The 17,316-nt window shown below is 40.7% G+C and overlaps 1 long non-coding RNA gene across 2 annotated transcripts in view; it reads left to right on the forward strand.

The window, feature by feature from the left end:
- LOC129145619 (uncharacterized) overlaps positions 1 to 17,316 on the forward strand; it is a 649,656-nt gene that overhangs the window by 580,265 nt on the left and 52,075 nt on the right. The gene's annotated exons all lie outside the window — the stretch shown is intronic.

A 17,316-nucleotide genomic window follows, 5' to 3' on the forward strand; every position in this document is an offset into this window, starting at 1 on the left:
AATACCCCACACATACACTGTCTAGTTACCCCTATCATGTGTGGGCATTTCCACTTTGCAGTGTGTCAATATGCTTGAACTTTAATTATTACAATTTCATTAAATAGCACAAATCCCTCGCCTCATAACACCGTTCAAACTGAAGGTACTATGACATATGAATTGTGAATAATTTCATCAAGTATAACATTCACTGCTCATTCTTCAATTCACAAATCACTTGATAAAAAAAAAAAGCAAATTCACACCACGATTGCAAACAAATTGTTGCTTTTCCTAACATCTATTGGTGATTGGTCACTTCCTACTTTCTAGTCAGTTCACACACAGACAAGAAGCCAGTAATTGGGTTGCCTTCTTGTCTCCCAGTTATAAACCCAGGTGAAATTTTGCAAATATTGATAATCAAAAGAGAGAATTAGCCAGAAAAGATAAAAGTGCAGCATGGTAATGAAAAGTCATTTCCTAGAAGTCAAATTTAAATGAAGATTCAGAAAAAAATAGCCAACCATGGAATTTGACATCTTTCCTGTCAGATTTATTCTAAATTTGCAGTCAGAGGAACCAGTGAGGGCAAATTTATTGACATAAACGAACAAAGTGGTCATGACCAAAAAAAAAAAAAAAAAACACACACACATGATGATGTCCTGGAAGAAGTGATGCTGGCAAGCCATTTCACATTCAAGGAACTCTCAAAGATACTTCATGTTGACATAGAAAGAGCAAAGGATAAAATGCTGGAAGCTGATCTAAACTTAGAAAGGATTATGATAATTTGCCAACAATTAGAAAGGATGTTTGCCCATATTGTTATAGGATGAGAAGAGAAGGCAAGTACTATGCAAAGAAGTCTTGATAAGCTTTTTGACACAAATTTGCAGTGTTTCTAATATTATTGATTGAGAGTACTAAAAAATTGCTTTACTGTCGTTTACATTTTCCTACACATTTATAACCAACAATAAGAGTTTTTTTTTTAAGATTTATTTATTATTTGTTTGTTTGTTTGTTTATTTATTTATTTATTTATACAAGCACTGGGTACAGTTAGAAGCGTGGGAAGGTGAGAGAATTCACCAGAGTTAGAGGAGGGAGCAGAGCAGGCAGAGCAGGCAGAAGGACCGAGGTACACTGCTGAGGGGAGCAGCGGGCGGCATGTTGGACCCTCCTCCGGTGGCCGGGGAGCAGCCGGGGATCGAACCGGCGCTGCAGATGCTGTGGGCAGCTTCGCAACCCAGCGCTCAACCGCTGCACTACTGGGGAGACCCAACAATAAGAGTTTTTAAAGGTCATGGAGGAATCATAATTTTTCCCATTGGTCATCATGATCACTTTGTTCAGATTCATCCTGCATGGTGATTTTTATGTTCCCCATTGCAATGCAACAAGAATTGGGAAAAGTGGGCATCCAGCTGATGTCTGCTACGTTGTAGTTACTGCTCATTATTCACAGGGTATAAAATGTGTTTTGGATGAATGAGTGAGTGAGTGAGTGAGTGAGTGAGTGAGTGAGTGAGTGAGTGAATGAATGAATGAATGAATGAAAGAATGAATTCTAAGTGAGCTTCTCCAGTATTAAGCTACTAGGATTGAAGGAGGGTATTTCTTCTTCCCTCACAGTTCCTTCCTCATCTGGATGCTCAGCCCACACCCCGAAGAGTAGACCTACTCTGTGCTCAAATTAATTCTGCAGCACAAATTAGTAACCCCAAAGCTGTGGGGTCCACTCTCCAACCAGTAGATCAGTGCAGCAATGAAATATAGGTCCCACCAGTTCCAAGTTCAGCCCCAGACAGTAACAGCCATAACCTCCACTGTGTCAATCTGGAGTTGGGCTTATGATTCAGAGACTGAAAGGCTATGGCCATGGTGCGTAGGGACACATTAAATAAATGAAATTTACTGTCTTAATATAAACCTCAGTCTGGCCAATAACTTTTACATCCTCTCCTCCCACATCTTTACTAAAACTGTTATGAAATAACCAGATTTTATACTCCTTTTTTTCATGCTGAGGAGTAGTAAAGTGACCAAGATGTCAATATTGCCTTAATAGTCCTTCAAAATCCGTACATAATATCTCAGGGTAATGAAAATCTAAGCTCTTATTTTCTCATTATAATCCTGTTGGAAATGCAACCAGGAAGAGACAAACTATGAAAGGGGCAACATTCCCACAGCTTTGGATGTCAGATGGGCGATCTCATTAAGACATTTCCAGGAAATACCACAAACCAAATTATTTATGTTTCTTTTTCTCCTGGGATTCTTGCAGAGGATGTTTTAAAATTGAATTACCCTTTTTCCAAAGGCGCTTAATAATTTCTTACTCCATGGTTCTACTGAAATTTTCTTCCAAATATTTTGCCCAGGGAGTGGTTGGGAGTTTCATTCCTTCCTCTATTTACTTGGCAACATTTATTGAACACCTACCCTGTTCCCAGCTCTGTGCTCAACACTGGAATCAATGATGAACAGTCAGATATGCCCTTCTGGGGACTTCCAGACTAATGGCAGAAGCAGACAAAAGACCAATGAACCGACAAACAGACATGGAATTAAATTTGTGCCATGTGCCATGAAGGGAACAGAGTGAAAGGAAGAAAGCAAAAAGACTCCTTAGAGAACTCTAGGAGGTGAGACCTGAAATATAAGAAGTTGAGGGAAGGAATTTCCTTGCAGAGAAAACATGTCCAGTGGGTTCTGAGACAGGAAGCGTATGGGATGCTCAAGGAAATGTAATGGAGGAAGCTGCAAATTATGTGCATGACTGTACATAAAGGAAGCTACATCTGAGGCCAGAGTAACTGGTGTGACTTTCTGGAATTAGTCTCTCTGGAACTGCTGTGAGCCTAGTGTCCCTGATACAGCCTGGTCTTCTCAGGCTAAAGCGGGTGCCCTGTGAGAGATTTCCACTGGGAGCCTCAGCTTCAGCCCCATCCATTTCCTATTTTTAGCAGGCCTGTCCCAATCTAAGACTCATGTTTGGAGACTCCGTCCAAACCTGACATCTGCCATTCTTGACTTGGGAATGGTACTAAGGTTCATAGTTACAAGCTAATATTTCCCCAGGTGTTCTCTCTATTAACAACTTAAGTACACCAGTTTTCTTCATCAAGTCCCACTGCCTACAAGCAAGAGGCTGCACTCGAGGAGAGCACAATCTCTCCTGAAGGAGTCTTCCTGAGGTTGTATGTGTGTGAGGGGTTGGGGGAATGGCCCTATGCCAACTCAAAAGAGGAGGGGACCCTGCTTGGTAGGGACACAGACTCACCTAATCTGTTTTCCCATCCTTTGTATTACAGGATTTCAGAAGACACACAGATCTACATTTTAAAATTATAGTATATAATTTCAAAAGTGTATGATTTGAACTAATTTAGGAAACTGTTTACCACGTCATCATGGCATATAGTAAAACTATAACATTTTTAAATAATTCATTGTAGGACTTTTTGGCTTTTTGATTCGGCTATTTACAAGGACTTTATAATAATTAAGTCTGTTGTTAACAAGGTTTGGGGGAAAGAGGATAACACATAAGCTAATATGTCCAACAATTACTTCTCTCCCAGATGTGTGTCAGACTCACGGCCCAGCACCCAAGTAAGAACAAAAGTTCATAAATAGGGGCCTCTGCGGTGTCGCAGAGGTTGAGCACTGGGTTGCGAAGCTGCCTGCAGCCTCTGCAGCGCCGGTTTGATCCCTGGGTACCAGCGAGGGTCCCACATGGCGCGCAGACCTCTCCTGCCGCCCGCTGCTCCCCTCAGCAGTGTACTTCCTCAGTCTGCCTGTTCTGCTCTCCTCTCTGGCTCTGGTGAATTCTCTCACCCTCCTGCACTTCTGACTGTACCCAGTGCTTGTATAAATAAATAAATAAATCTTTTAAAAAAAAGTTCATAAATAGCAACTATTATCTTATCATAATGAAACACCAATTCTCTTTTTAAAAATTTAAAAAATTCTGTAACTCAGACATTGACCTCTAGGAAAAATTTTTACTTCAATTCAGTCCAAGCAAGCACAGTTTTATTCTACTTAGCAGGATAATTATTTTTGTGAATTTTCCTTAGATTTCTCTGTTCTTTGGATAATTTGTAGATCACAGTTGGGTACTTACTCCATGTATGCTAGAGTTCAGTCCCAAACAGGGCAAGTCTGAAGCCACATGGAGTCTGGAAATTTCCTGTTAAAAACAATCCATAGTAGTAGTCTTGGTTTTATCCTCATTCAGAATGCCAATGGTCTATGCTATATTTATTCCACTTTCTGAGCAAGAGATGCTTTGATACTCATTACTCTATAGTCACAATCTAAATATAAAAGACCTAATCTTAATTATTGTGATTTTTGACACCAGTTAAAAAAAAAGAAGTCTGCATTTTCTGATTTTTGAGTGCTGACCACATGCCTGCTTGTTCTATATGAGTTGCCTCATTTGTCCCTACCACTCCTATGCCTATTTTACAGGTGAGAATACAGAGGCTTGGAGTTATGTGGTATATTGGCCAACCTTACCCAGCCCCACCTTCAATGGCCTACACAGGACAAAAACCCCTGTCTTGACAGTGCTCCCTATGGGAGAAACTTCTACTCCTCTTCAGGCTAACTGTGATAGATGAGAGCACAGACTACTGGGCAAGTCACATCACCTCATTGTGACTCTGTTTCCTCAGTTAGATGTGGTGAGATTGAATGAGATGATGCCTGTAATGCACTCAACTAGGGACAGCTGGTCTCACCCTTTAGGAACCTGCCTACCCATGCTGGAATGTCACATCTCACTTTACTGAAAAGAAATCCCCAGCTGATTTGGCCTGATCTCCATGCTGTTACTGGCAGAGGTCACGATCTGTAACTACTAGCTCCACCCTCTGTTTTGGCTTCCTCAGAGGGAAGTTTAATTTTTCAGAGTCATTACAACTTCCTTAATCAGTACCATTGGCTTTCCAGTCTAAGAAATATACATATTCCCATGATTCTGTTGATTTCTGGCCTAAGTGATTTAACAGATCTCCAGAGTCACATGCTTCCCTATTCCCAGTCTTCCCCTTCATAGAAATAAAATCTTACGGAAATCTGTCAGGCCAGCTTGTCCATTCTTAAAGGATGTTCATTGTAGGAGGAAGGACTGGCATCTTTACTGCAGCCAGACCATATGAATTCACGAGGGTCACATAGCCTCATTCATATTCTTTCTCTCTCCATTGCTTACTCATCTATCTACCTACCTATCTTCTCATTATCAGCTCTTTATTATATGCATGTCCTCCATGAGAAAGTGCTTAAAAGATGGGCTGTAGACCCAGACTTCCAAGCATAAATTCTGATGCCACTACTTACTAGCTGAGTGACTTTGGGCCAAATAGGTAACTTCTCTGTTCCTGGTTTCCTCATCTGGAAACTGGGATGCAAATAGCACCTACATCACGATTCTACAACATACATTGTTTGAAAAGTAAAATGAGCCTAGTATTTAAAACAGTACCTGGCACACAGCTACTTCAATATGTTATTGTTGTTGCATTTAACAGATGGTAAGCATTGGTCTTGAATGGGTAACTTACCCAAGAGTTGGAAAGCCAGGACTGGCTGATAGCAGAGTTGGTGTTTCAACCACAGTGTAATAGTGTCTCTTGTTTAGCACATACCGTGTGTTCACTACTCAACTGAGCATGACTGGGTACTGTGGGATATTCACAAGAGACAAAAATGTCCTTTGCATCAACAGTTTTGCTTCCAAGAACTTAACTGGAACTACTATGCAAAGGCGTTAGGTACAGGATGCCCATGGCAACCTTTTCTGTGATGGCCAGACACATTTTCTGTTTGAAAGGCTAAAATATTGAAAGGCTGTTAAATTTAGCACAAACTAAATAAATGAATGATTTCTTTATCTGCATGTAATCTTTTGAACACAAATTTTCCTAAAAAATGTCAAAATGACTTTTTAAATATTTCATGGAACGAGCTGTGAAACTGCTGATGAGAGGAGCGAGACCTGAGTCTCAGGTAGTCTCTAGCTCTCACTCCAGTCCTCTCTTGATAGTTATCAAACTTGGACTACCAAAGTGCCACTCACATTGGGATCCACTAGGTTTAGGAATTCAATACTCTTTCCAAAAGTAAAGAACTCCCTATTTCCTAGTTTCTCTGGTTTTAGACTGAGTAATCCCAGGGGTGGTCTCAGGCCCAGGCTGGGAAGGGGGGTGATTATCAAGTAGCCAAGCAGCTCACACAACAGCAGAGGGAACTGCTGCACACTTCAGGCTCCCACCCCAATTTGGATCCACTGTGTGTAAAACTAATATCTGGAGTCAGGCAACAGTTTAGCCTTTTTTTTTTTTTTAATTAAAAAAAAATGTTGTCCTCCTAAATTAACTGCGTACCATGCACTTCCCTTTGCATGTGTAGACACAACCCTTTTAAAATCTGTATTAAAAAATAGAATTGGCAATGGCTTTGCTGCCACTTGAGCTTGCCAGAAAGGTTGGAAACGAGCATGCTTCTTCCTGCCTCTCCTGGCTGTGTTCCCCAGTAGAAGTTGGTGGAAACAGATTCTTTCTCTTCCTCAACTTTCCTTTGAGCATTAAGTGGACCAGCGGGTGGAGTTCTGGAGAAGGGCCCCCACCTTTCACAATCAAGGAGGTGGTGATGTAGAAATATCAGGTGCTGGCAACAAAATTTTGGAGCTTCTGATCAAGTTCCCATGCTGTTGCTTAATCCTTAATCATCCCTCTTGGCACCCTTCCCATTGCTACTGCTTGCATAAAATTGGAAGGGACTAATTGCCTCAATCTGTATTTTCCATAAAGCTATGCTTAATGCAAAACCCACAGGGACTCCCTGTATGATTATTTTGACCTAATAGGCTGTTCTACTTATTCAAGAAATCTTTCCTATCTTCCCCTTACACTCTAAAATTTTCTATGTCCCAAAGGACAGTTCAGCAACATGGGAGATATTTAGCATTTCCTGCAGAGAAACAAAATGTCAGTTGATTTCCACATTCATATCTTGTAATGGGATTAATTATCAATGGGGGTTGCTGCCATGAATAAGGAGTCTTTATGGAAATTTCCTTAACTGTTTTTGCTTTGCCTAAAGATTATTCCGAGGACCAAGAATAATCATTAGCCTTCAAAACTTCTATACCAAAAGATAATAGTAATAAAATAAAAAGTGTCAGTGTTTCAGTTAATTAAAATTGAAATTTGAGGGCTCTTGTGATCTAAAACATGTCACTCAACTGTAGGCTTTCTCAAAAGAAAAAGTTCATTGCACTCTTCAGGAATGAAAGCACAAGCTCCACCCAAATTATTGCATAAAACAAAAATGCACAAGGCTGATCCCATGTAAATGCGGAGATGGCCAACTCCCGGGTGCTGTTCCTTGGTTGCCAGAGAGGTCCTGGCCCCAAAATCTCTTTCCCTCTAGTGCTTGAATTCTGCCTTTTGTGAAAACTGCCTCTCAGCCCCCAGAAGCCCCAGGAGGAAAACTAAAATCAACCCCTAATATCTTGCAATTGCTTCGCTAAATCTTTCCCTACTTTGGAATTAAAAGTTCTTTCTTCCCATTGCTTAATTTTTGTCGATCTGGCTAAATAAACAGATACATAAATATTATGAGTGAATATTAGGAAAACACTTTTAATGTCTTATTTCATGACAGGAGATATGGTAGCACACAATTCCTTCAGGAATGAGAGGAAGAATGTTAGGTTGAATTAGGACAAAAACAGGAAACAGAAATAAAGGCCTCGGGTGACTAAGTCAAATAGTATTGGACCGTATGGAGGTGCTCATCAGGACCAGGTCAGCTGGGTGTGAATACAATTTTAGGTATCACATCAGTTCCTGCAGGAGGCATTTTCCAATCTTATCTCTGATAACCTGTGCACACCAGCTCTCTAAGATTAATAGGTTTCTGAAATAGTATTTGGAGTTTGAATCTCACTCCATATCCATTGCAGTGAATTCTAAAAAAATCAGTCAGTTTCCAGTCCTGAAAGCTTTCCAAAGAGATGATGTGACTAGTCCAACTTCCAGGTATCCACCCCTGAATCAAGCAGCTGGGACCAAGAATGCAAGCGCGAAGGCTGACTGGAGCAAGCTGGAAAAACCTCAGAGGAAAGAAAGGTCAATGGAATTCTGGGATTCATGTGACCTTGGGGGAAGTAATTTGGTCTCTGTGAGCCTTGGCTTTTCAGTAAAATGGATGCTACCTCCTCCTGTAAAGATCACTGCTTTCTAACACTTAACCTGCTAGTCAAGGATGCTGAACTAAGTATAAGATAAGTCACAATGTTATGAAGCTACCAAAAAGCAAGCTTGATCTTGGATCATAATAATATACACATATAATACCTTCTTTCCTCTGTTGGATAAAATATATGATCCCCTGGAGTATAACCTTCAGTTTAGGGTAGCACAACTGTTATCCTGAATTTGGTATCTTTCATTCCCACACATATTGTCACTCTGTATGGTTATTTTTGTGAAGTGCTTCGGCTATTTTAAAGTTTTATGCAAATACCATAATTTAGCTCTCTTCCTCTTGCTTTTTTGAATAATTATGACTTTTGAGAATTATTAGGGTTTGTACATATGATCTAGCCATTCACAAAGTACTGCTTTTGTGAATACACACAGTTTGTTTATTCATTCTTTCATTGATGAACATTTAGATTATTTACAATTCTTTTCTAATACAACAAATCTGCAATGAACTTCTTATAAATGTTTCTTTCTACATACATGAAATAATTTCTCTAAGGCATATACTAGGGATGGAATTGCTGGGTCTAGTCTGTACTTTTTAATTTTATAAAATATTGCCAAATGACTCTCCAAATTGGTTTATCAATTGGGTATTACTGCTCTAATTGTTCCACATTCTTACCAACCCTTATTACTATCAGATGTTTCCATTTTTGCAAGTGTCATGAGAATGAAATGGTATCTTGTCACTTTAATTTACAATTTCCCTGATTACTAGGTGAGATTGAATATTATGTCAGATGTTTGCTAGCCATTTGGCTTTTGTCTTCAATTAATTTCCAATTAACTATCACTTGCCCACTTTCTCATGGATTTGTTATCTTTGCTTACCTTTCATGTGACTCCCCAACCAGTTCTGTGAAAAATCATGGCCTCCACCATTCACTCAATTAATATTCACTGGATGCCTCGTATGTGCTGGACAGTGTGGAAGCACTGGTGATATGACTGTCTCTACAATACTTCAAATATGTCTGGCAAACAAGAATATTTGTTGAATGAATAAACAACAAGTATAAACAATCCTAAGGACTCTGAGCTGTCCTTTGCAGCCTTTATATAGACAAGTCCTCAACTTAACCCTATGTGGCTCTAAAGGGAAGAGTATATATATACATTTAAAAGCTACATCTCAAGAATTGAGCTCAAATGTAAAAAAAAATTCTAATAATCAGATATGTTCAAAAATATATATTGAGCATTCACAGGATGGGCATTGCAATGAATATTAATTGAGTGAATGGTAGAGGCCATGATTTTTGACTAAGATGCTCACAGAACTGGTTGGGGAGTCACATGAAAGGTAAGCAAAGATAACAAATCCATGAAAAAAAAGTGATAGTTAAGTGGAAATTAATGGAAGACAATGTGCCTGGTGTATAGGGAATACTGCAGTTGATAAGGGGTTGGACTAGTTAGTTCTTCTCTACTTCCCTTCAATGCAACTTTTTAGTTAACTTAAGACCTCACTTTATTTTTCAAAATCCCTCATAATTATGTATAAAATTTACATCAGTCTTTCTGAAGATTTTCATATTAAAAGGTAACTTCACCGAATGCCATAAAATTGACCTTTCCTCATGTCTGTGGTTAATTTCAGAAATCATTTCCCTTATAACCTTTTCCCCTTTTACATTTTGGCAGAACAGATTCAACCCTTTATCTCATGCACATCACCTAATGTGTTGCGTCATAATGCTTGAAAAAAACAATTAATAAAATTTGCTTCCCATCCCAGAACTTCTTTATCAAGCACAAAATCACTCTTCCGAGTCCCGTCCTCCCATCACCATATGTGCAACTGAAAATTTAGACACTTAACGCTTTAAATTAGGCTCTCCATTGGTAAAAAAGCACACATATTCTCCTGGAGTCACAGAATTAAAAGCAGGAAAACACCACAAAACCCTTTAGAGTTAGTCAAATCAGCCATCTGGTTTTAAGAGGACCGAGAGCAGTCCTCTTCTAACTTCGGAATATCTATCTTGTTTGTGTTATGGCGATGGCAACTATGTGGCTGCTTAAGCAGCCAGTGAACATTTATTGGGTGCCTGCTAGGGATGTGGCAGTATGCCCGAATTAGGGCCTGGCGTGCTGTATAAGAGGTGGACTCTACTCTCCAGAAACTTGCAGTCATATTGGAGACTGAGGTAACATATATATGGAGAACTGTGACAGTGTGATCCACATGAATGAAGGCCAGAGTCTGGCACACAGTAGGCATCAAAGTGTGTCTATATCAAAAAGACCCAAGATGACTCCCAGAGTTCTGGATTGCATGCCTGGGTGGATGGTAAAGACATTCAATAGAAAAGGAAAACTGATAGGGGCAAGATTGAAGGCAGAGGAAATGGAGAACAGGAGGAAAGATCATGCAGGTGTCTTGGGCATAGTTGGAGTGAGTATTATTGGGAGTCTAAGTTGGATAAAAGAGTTGTTAGAATTCAAGGAAAATGTGTAGGATGGAGATTTAGTTTTTGAGTCATTTGCACACAGGTGAGAAATGAGAGGAGAGACCATAGTGTCATCCTTGAATAAATGTCACCTTTATGTCTTTGTAGAAAAGGATGTATCCACAGAGGAGGCAGAGAAGGACAGGCAGATGCCACAGAACAGAGGGGACAAGGAAGTTCAACAATGTGTTGAATGTTGCTGGAGGCTAAGGAAATGAGGACACAAAAGGGGCTGTTGGCTTCAGCCAGAGGTGGCCAGGGAAGATGGTGGAGAAATCAGAGCTTGGGCTGATCCCAAGGAATGGGGCTCAGACTTGGAGAAGAGGAAGGCAGGCATCTAGATGGGGAAGAGCATTATCTGAAATCCACACAACCAAGTGGTGGTAGAGGAACAATACGTGTGGGAGTGAAAATGTCCTGTGTAATCACCATCCAGAAGGGGACAGTGGAGAGGAAGCCTCAGTTGGGAGGGCTTTGGATGCCTGGTGAAGAACTTGGAGTTTCCTCTCTAACAAAAAAAGCTCATTGGCTTCTGAGCCTAGAAGTGACTATAGGAAGCAACAGAAGAAGCTTTGCAGTTATGGGAGATGTGATTCCTCTTCGGTAAGTGGGTGAGGACACACTGCAGAAATACCAGTTCAAGCAGATTCTGCAGCAAAGGACAAAACATATTTTTAAGCAAGCAGATTTGTTGCACCATCCTGTGAGCTCATGGATGGGAAACCCTCCACCATCTGAGGGAGGCACTATTTAGAGCTGTTATTATCATGGTAATGGCCTCGCCTCTGCAAAGGGAAGAGCAGAAACCCAGAACTCCAGACAGAAAGTGGGAAAATAGTAACCACTTTTCTCCTGTAATTTCTGACTTGGTGAGTTACGTAAGGGTGGTCTGTGCCCAGTCCAAGGAGTTGAGTTGATCAGATTCCCACAGTAAAGACTTCATCTCTTTTGCTTCCATGACCTCAGTTAATCTTACAAGTATGAGGCTTCTCAAACAAAGGGTCAAAAAAAGGGGGGCAAAACTTGTAAGCAAACTATAGATCTGAGACAAACAGCAGGGGAGGGGGGAGAGGTCAAAACAAAGGAGGGTAGAGCACAGGGGACTATGGTGATGGTTCACAGGTGATACAGTGGTGGAAGATTTATGGGAACTACACCTGAGGGGAGAAACCAAATATTGTACAAACATGAACAATTACTGTAAGAAAATAAAAAGTTTTATCAATAAAAAAATACATCAAAATGCATAGATGTGTGGAACCAAAAAAAAGAAAAGAAAAGAAAAAGAAGAAGGAGGCTTCCCCATGCTTTGGTAGATTTATGGCTTTCTGGGGAGTTTGGAGCAAGGATTCACATATGTGTTTTAGAAATGAAACCCTGTGGTTCTGAACACCTTTCTCTAGCAGGGACACTGAGGAGCGATTCCTTTAAGGGGCTTCCCAAGAGAATGATGGGTGCTAGAAATGTCAACAAGAGTTGGTGGTAGAAGAAGAGAGAGAAGAAGGACAGCAGTGAAACTGATTCCTCTCTGTGCATGCCTGCCTTCCTCTCCCCTCCACCCAAGTGACAATAATGCTAACATTATTCCTTCCTTCATTGATTTATTGAGATCTTACTAAATGCTTGTCACAGAGCTGGGCACAAAGGATTACTCCAGGGATTAGCAGAGACACCATCTCTGTGCGCCACAGATTTACAGTCAAGCAGGAAAGAGTCAAGTGAGCAATCACTTACATTGATATACATCTGCAAATAAATATGAGTGCAGTGAAGGACAGCTGCAATAAAAAAAAATCAGGGGACCCCATCTGACCCGAACGGCGACTTCCCTGAAGAAGTGTTGATGGATCTGGGACGGAGGATGATTAGGACTTTAAATAGTCAAAAAGGCTTGGGAAGACAGCCAAAGAGGCAGAGAAGAGGCTCTAAGTCCCTAAAGAAACGAGCAGGGCTAGGAATGAGGAAGAAATGTCAGAGCACAAGGGTAGGCAGGGGACATAATGCCGGGGAGATCCCGAGGGACCTAACTACCCAGGACCCCCCACAGATGAGGATTTAGATAATTATTCTGAAAAGAATGGGCAGCCAAGGAGCATTTTTAAGCAGGGAGTGGATGATGAGGTCAGATTTATATTTAAATCGGCAGCAGCAACAACAATAATACAAACGGTACTGCTACGAGCATTTGTACATGTTTGCAGTTAGTAAAAAGCTTCCCTATCGTCTTGTCCCTAGGGTTTGTCTCTGACCCTGGCCTTGTACTTTTTCTGGGGTCGATGGATCACTTGGCTGTAGCAGAAGGAGAAAGAGGCACCGGCAGATGTTCCCCTGGAACCGGGGCCAAGAGAAAACTGCTTTCAGGCGGCTGGCACGTATTGAGAAACGTGGGAGTCAGATAAGGGCATCTTGGAACAGTTTGGAGGTTAATCCAGCCTGCTTGAGAATGCTATGCATATGATGGAAATGCCCAAGATACACCATGCAGTGGAAAAAGCCAGGGACAAAGCAACAGAGGCAGCCTCCAATACCCTGGGTGTTTCTGTGTGCTCGTACATTTGTGGATATGTGTGAATATATTTGCATGGAAAAGAAGCCTAGAAGTTAATACACTAAAACTATTAACAGTAGTTAGGTCTGCATAGAGGGACTGTGGCAATATTTTTATCCTTCTTCATGCTCTACTGCATTTCCCAAATGTTTCTCTAGCAGACCTGTGGCAGTCAGTGAGTGCGCAAGGAGACAGCTTCCTGGAGATCTTGGCTATTCAGGTTCTGCACCTCCTGGTTTTCCTATCCCTAAACACCCTTGCTCAGAATAGGTTCTGCCCAGGGCGAGCTGAATAAGATAATTTAGCTCCTCGGGGCAGTTTTCTCTCAGGACAACTACCTTTTCCTTAAGATCTTAGGCTACAACATGGAGGTACTAAAGACAGTTTCCTTCCGTCGTCCCTTCAGCCAACCAGGAGTCATCCAATAGCTTCCTCAGTACCAGAGATACTGACTTAGATAAGAAGAGAGAAATGGTTCACCTCCCAAAGAAGGAGATAGAGCCACTGAGTTCACTTAAGTCTCATTCTTACATGTTTTATTACCCACCTGCCAAGAAAGTTAGAAATATCACAAATCTAATCTTTTAATAAATTGATTTTGCTGTGGTCACTTGGATCTGGAGTCAGAGTTTGCATTCAGAACTGGCCAAAGTAAAAAGCAATCATCTATTAAGTATGTCTCTAAATAAGCAGGCCACACTCACATTGTGGCACTTGGAATCACCGTGTAAGGTCCATCCTAAAACAATGTCAGTGACATAGAAAGCATTCAGAAAGGTTTCTTGATATATTTGTTAGAAATATTCTGCTAGCTGGTGAAACGGTCTTCAACCGAAAAAGGGATTCACCTAACTGAAAAATTCAAGTTGGAACTGAATCTGATTGACCCAGCCTGGGTCATATGTTCACCACTGACCCAGTCACTTTCCTAGGAGTACACAACATCTAAATGTGGGTCAAGTGCCAACCTGTGGAACCTGGGGGAGAGGTCAACCTACCTTGAAAACTCAGATTGTGTATAAGATAGGGATGGTTCCCCAAAAGGAAACTCAAATATCATCAACATCATATAAAGGAATAGATGCCCACCAGGCAAAAACAATAGATACTCACAAAACCAAGGGAATCTCAAATGTTTTCCTAAAGTATTTGCTTTCAGTTGAGGGTCTAGACTCGATAGCCCTCCTGCCTCTACTCTATCCACTGATCCATTTTCCACAGTACTGTCATGATGATACAGCCAAAATGCAAATCAAACCATGTCTCAGCTTGGAATTCCTCACTGCCACCCACCCAACCTCTCTCCCCAATCCAACTCCGTTGCCTGCAGGATCAATTCCAAGGTCCCTAAATCTGGCATGGAAGGCCATCTGTCTGTTTTTCAGCCACACCCCACCCTGTCATCCCGGTAACACTGAGTTCCTCATAGTCCACACTACTGGACACACACCAAGCTGAGTCTACTCATGTCTTTCCTCATGCCTTTTCCTGCATTGTCCCTTTGACTTTCTTGGTCCACTTTTACCTTGCCAACTCCATCTCATCCCTTGCAACTTGGCCTAAACATCATCTCCAAGAAACCCTATCCTCTGTCCTTCCCACAATCACCATATGCTCTCAGCATACCTTCCTTTTTGCACTCAAGTTATTCTGCATACCTATTTGTAATCACATTCCCCCAAAATAATCACAGCAGGAAGCTGGTCTGACATATAATCTCAGCCTCAGGTGCTGGCATACTCACTGGCCCCAAGTGGACACTTGTTAAGGTTTAGTGAAGTGAACAGTTCAGAACTCAGTTCCCCCTTATTCAAATGAGAATGTTGAAGTTTCTGAGCTATGAGATTCCCACTGTCTCTGGAAAGTCATAGATCAGACTAGCTCTTGTCATTAGAGAACAAAACCAAGAGGGGACAAGACATAAAAAAGACTGCTATTTTGGGACAGATGATCAGAAAACGTCATAACTAAGAGAAGATGTCCCTGCCCAATTTGGAGAGTCCATGAATTGTGTGTACTTAAGAGATACTAGGCTAGTGTATATCGAAAAGAAGAATGATGAGAAATAGAATTACTTTGTCTCCAAATGGAAGGTTATCGCATGGAGCATATGGGCACTCCAGACATGGTCTACCACGTGCCGTAGAGAGTAAGCACTCAACTATTTGGCTGAATTGAATACCAAAACCAACTTTATCTGCTTCTCCACTTAGAGGATGGCCTAGCATTTACCTGGTGAGGGGAGAGTCAAGGAAAAAGCTATTTGTATCAAACAAACAGCCATGGACTATCCTTACTGATTCTCAACCAGTGACTCAGTCTGAAAAAATCCTGGCAGGGCTTCTGCAAACCCAATGAGAAGAGCAGACACCTGAATAGAAACTCAAGTCCTTTAAAATGCTAAAAGCTTAATGGCAATGAATTAGTCCCAACTGACTATGAACCACTTAGATGTTTGCAGGAAAGACTGATATATAAGTGTTATCACCAACTTCTTCATATTCTTTTGCTGTTCTTTCAACATCTGGTAGAGATTGAATTAGAAGCAGATTGAATTTATGGTTAGTGGAAAACATACTCTGAAAGTAGAACAAAAAAGTCAGTATTTCATCATTGTTAGGCAGGACGCCTCTCCCTGGAGCTTCCCAGTTTTCCAAAAATTGCATGTCAGTTATTTGAGGAGGGGGAATATCCATTAAATGTTTATGAAAATCACACCTTCTAGGTTGAACTTAAATTAAAAGTTTTCAGGATTCATTTGCCTCAAAATAAAATTAACTCTGTTTGATTGATCTTGCTCTGATTTTCTAACTCTCAAGGGAGAGTTTATTTTCAGTGGCATTACCTCATCATTTGTGTTGCTGGTTTTGTTTTTTTAAAACTCCTATGAGTTTGTGCCCAAAGATGTGTTTGGTCTCATGACCAGAATTTTGGTAATATAAATGTTCTTTGCTTCATTTAATTTATTCATTTAATTTCTGCTTTGGTGATAGTCATCTGTCTTTTCCCTTCTTCTCAGACTTCCTGACAATTTTATGTAGAAAATTAAAGTAATATTCTTTCTGAACCTGAATTGATTTTGCCCAGGTCTTATTACAGAAATAAGAGCAAAGAGAAATAATAGACTGGAAGACCTTGAATTTCACAGATTCCTTCTTTGCAGTCTGGCTTACAGCCATAATATGAAGTCAGAGCTTTTTTTCTTTCTCCTTTCCATCTCCCACATTTAAAGAGTAATCACTTGACTTATGTCACTGGTTTGTATGACTTTGTTGTTGCTGCTGAAAATAAATTGGTTCAAGGTCTGGTAATTAAATCATATGCTTATATTTTTTCCTTTAAAAATCACTCTGAATCAGAAATCTTCCCTCTCCCCCAGTTCTATGAGGTGGCGTAAAGTAGATCTTAGACTCTTGGGTTCTTGAGATTAAAGGGAACCCTCAAGGTCTCAGCTTCCCAAAAAATCGTGATAGATGGGAGGAACAGCCACTGGCCATAATTCAACTCCAGTCTTCACATGACTGGGGTTTTATTTTTGAGCTCATTTACCCAAACTTTGGCTCTTGTTCTTTTTTACTTTCTATGTACCCCTCTTTTGTTCCTTTGCTCCACAGTGTAGCACAAAGTAACTATTGCCCAGTAAGTGGAAGGAACCTATAATACCTACCTCCACCCCCACTCTCAAAACAAGCAAGAATTCTTCTTAATTATGTGTTTGCTCCTATAGGCAGATGATGTTTAGGTCTCTGCTCTGTGATCAATTGATGCAGCCTTAAAATTGACTGTATACTTCCCCAATGCTTCATGAATCCTAATGCCAGGTGGCCTCATGATACAGGGTCAACGTGTCTGTATTAGGATAGGATTTAGTAGAAACGTGCTTTTGACCAAGCATTTTTTCTACCCAGCTATTGACTGGTAAAATCCCTAAAATTCTGTGGGCCTCATTTTCCAACATGTGCACTTAGCCTCAAAGTCACTTCAGTTCTGACATTCTAGAGTCTTTGATCCCTTCTGAAAATCTTCTCTAAAT

Source organism: Talpa occidentalis, unplaced genomic scaffold (genome assembly GCF_014898055.3).
Source record: "Talpa occidentalis isolate TD23 unplaced genomic scaffold, MPIMG_talOcc4v2.1 talOcc4.13, whole genome shotgun sequence".
Classification (NCBI taxonomy): Eukaryota; Metazoa; Chordata; class Mammalia; order Eulipotyphla; family Talpidae; genus Talpa; species Talpa occidentalis.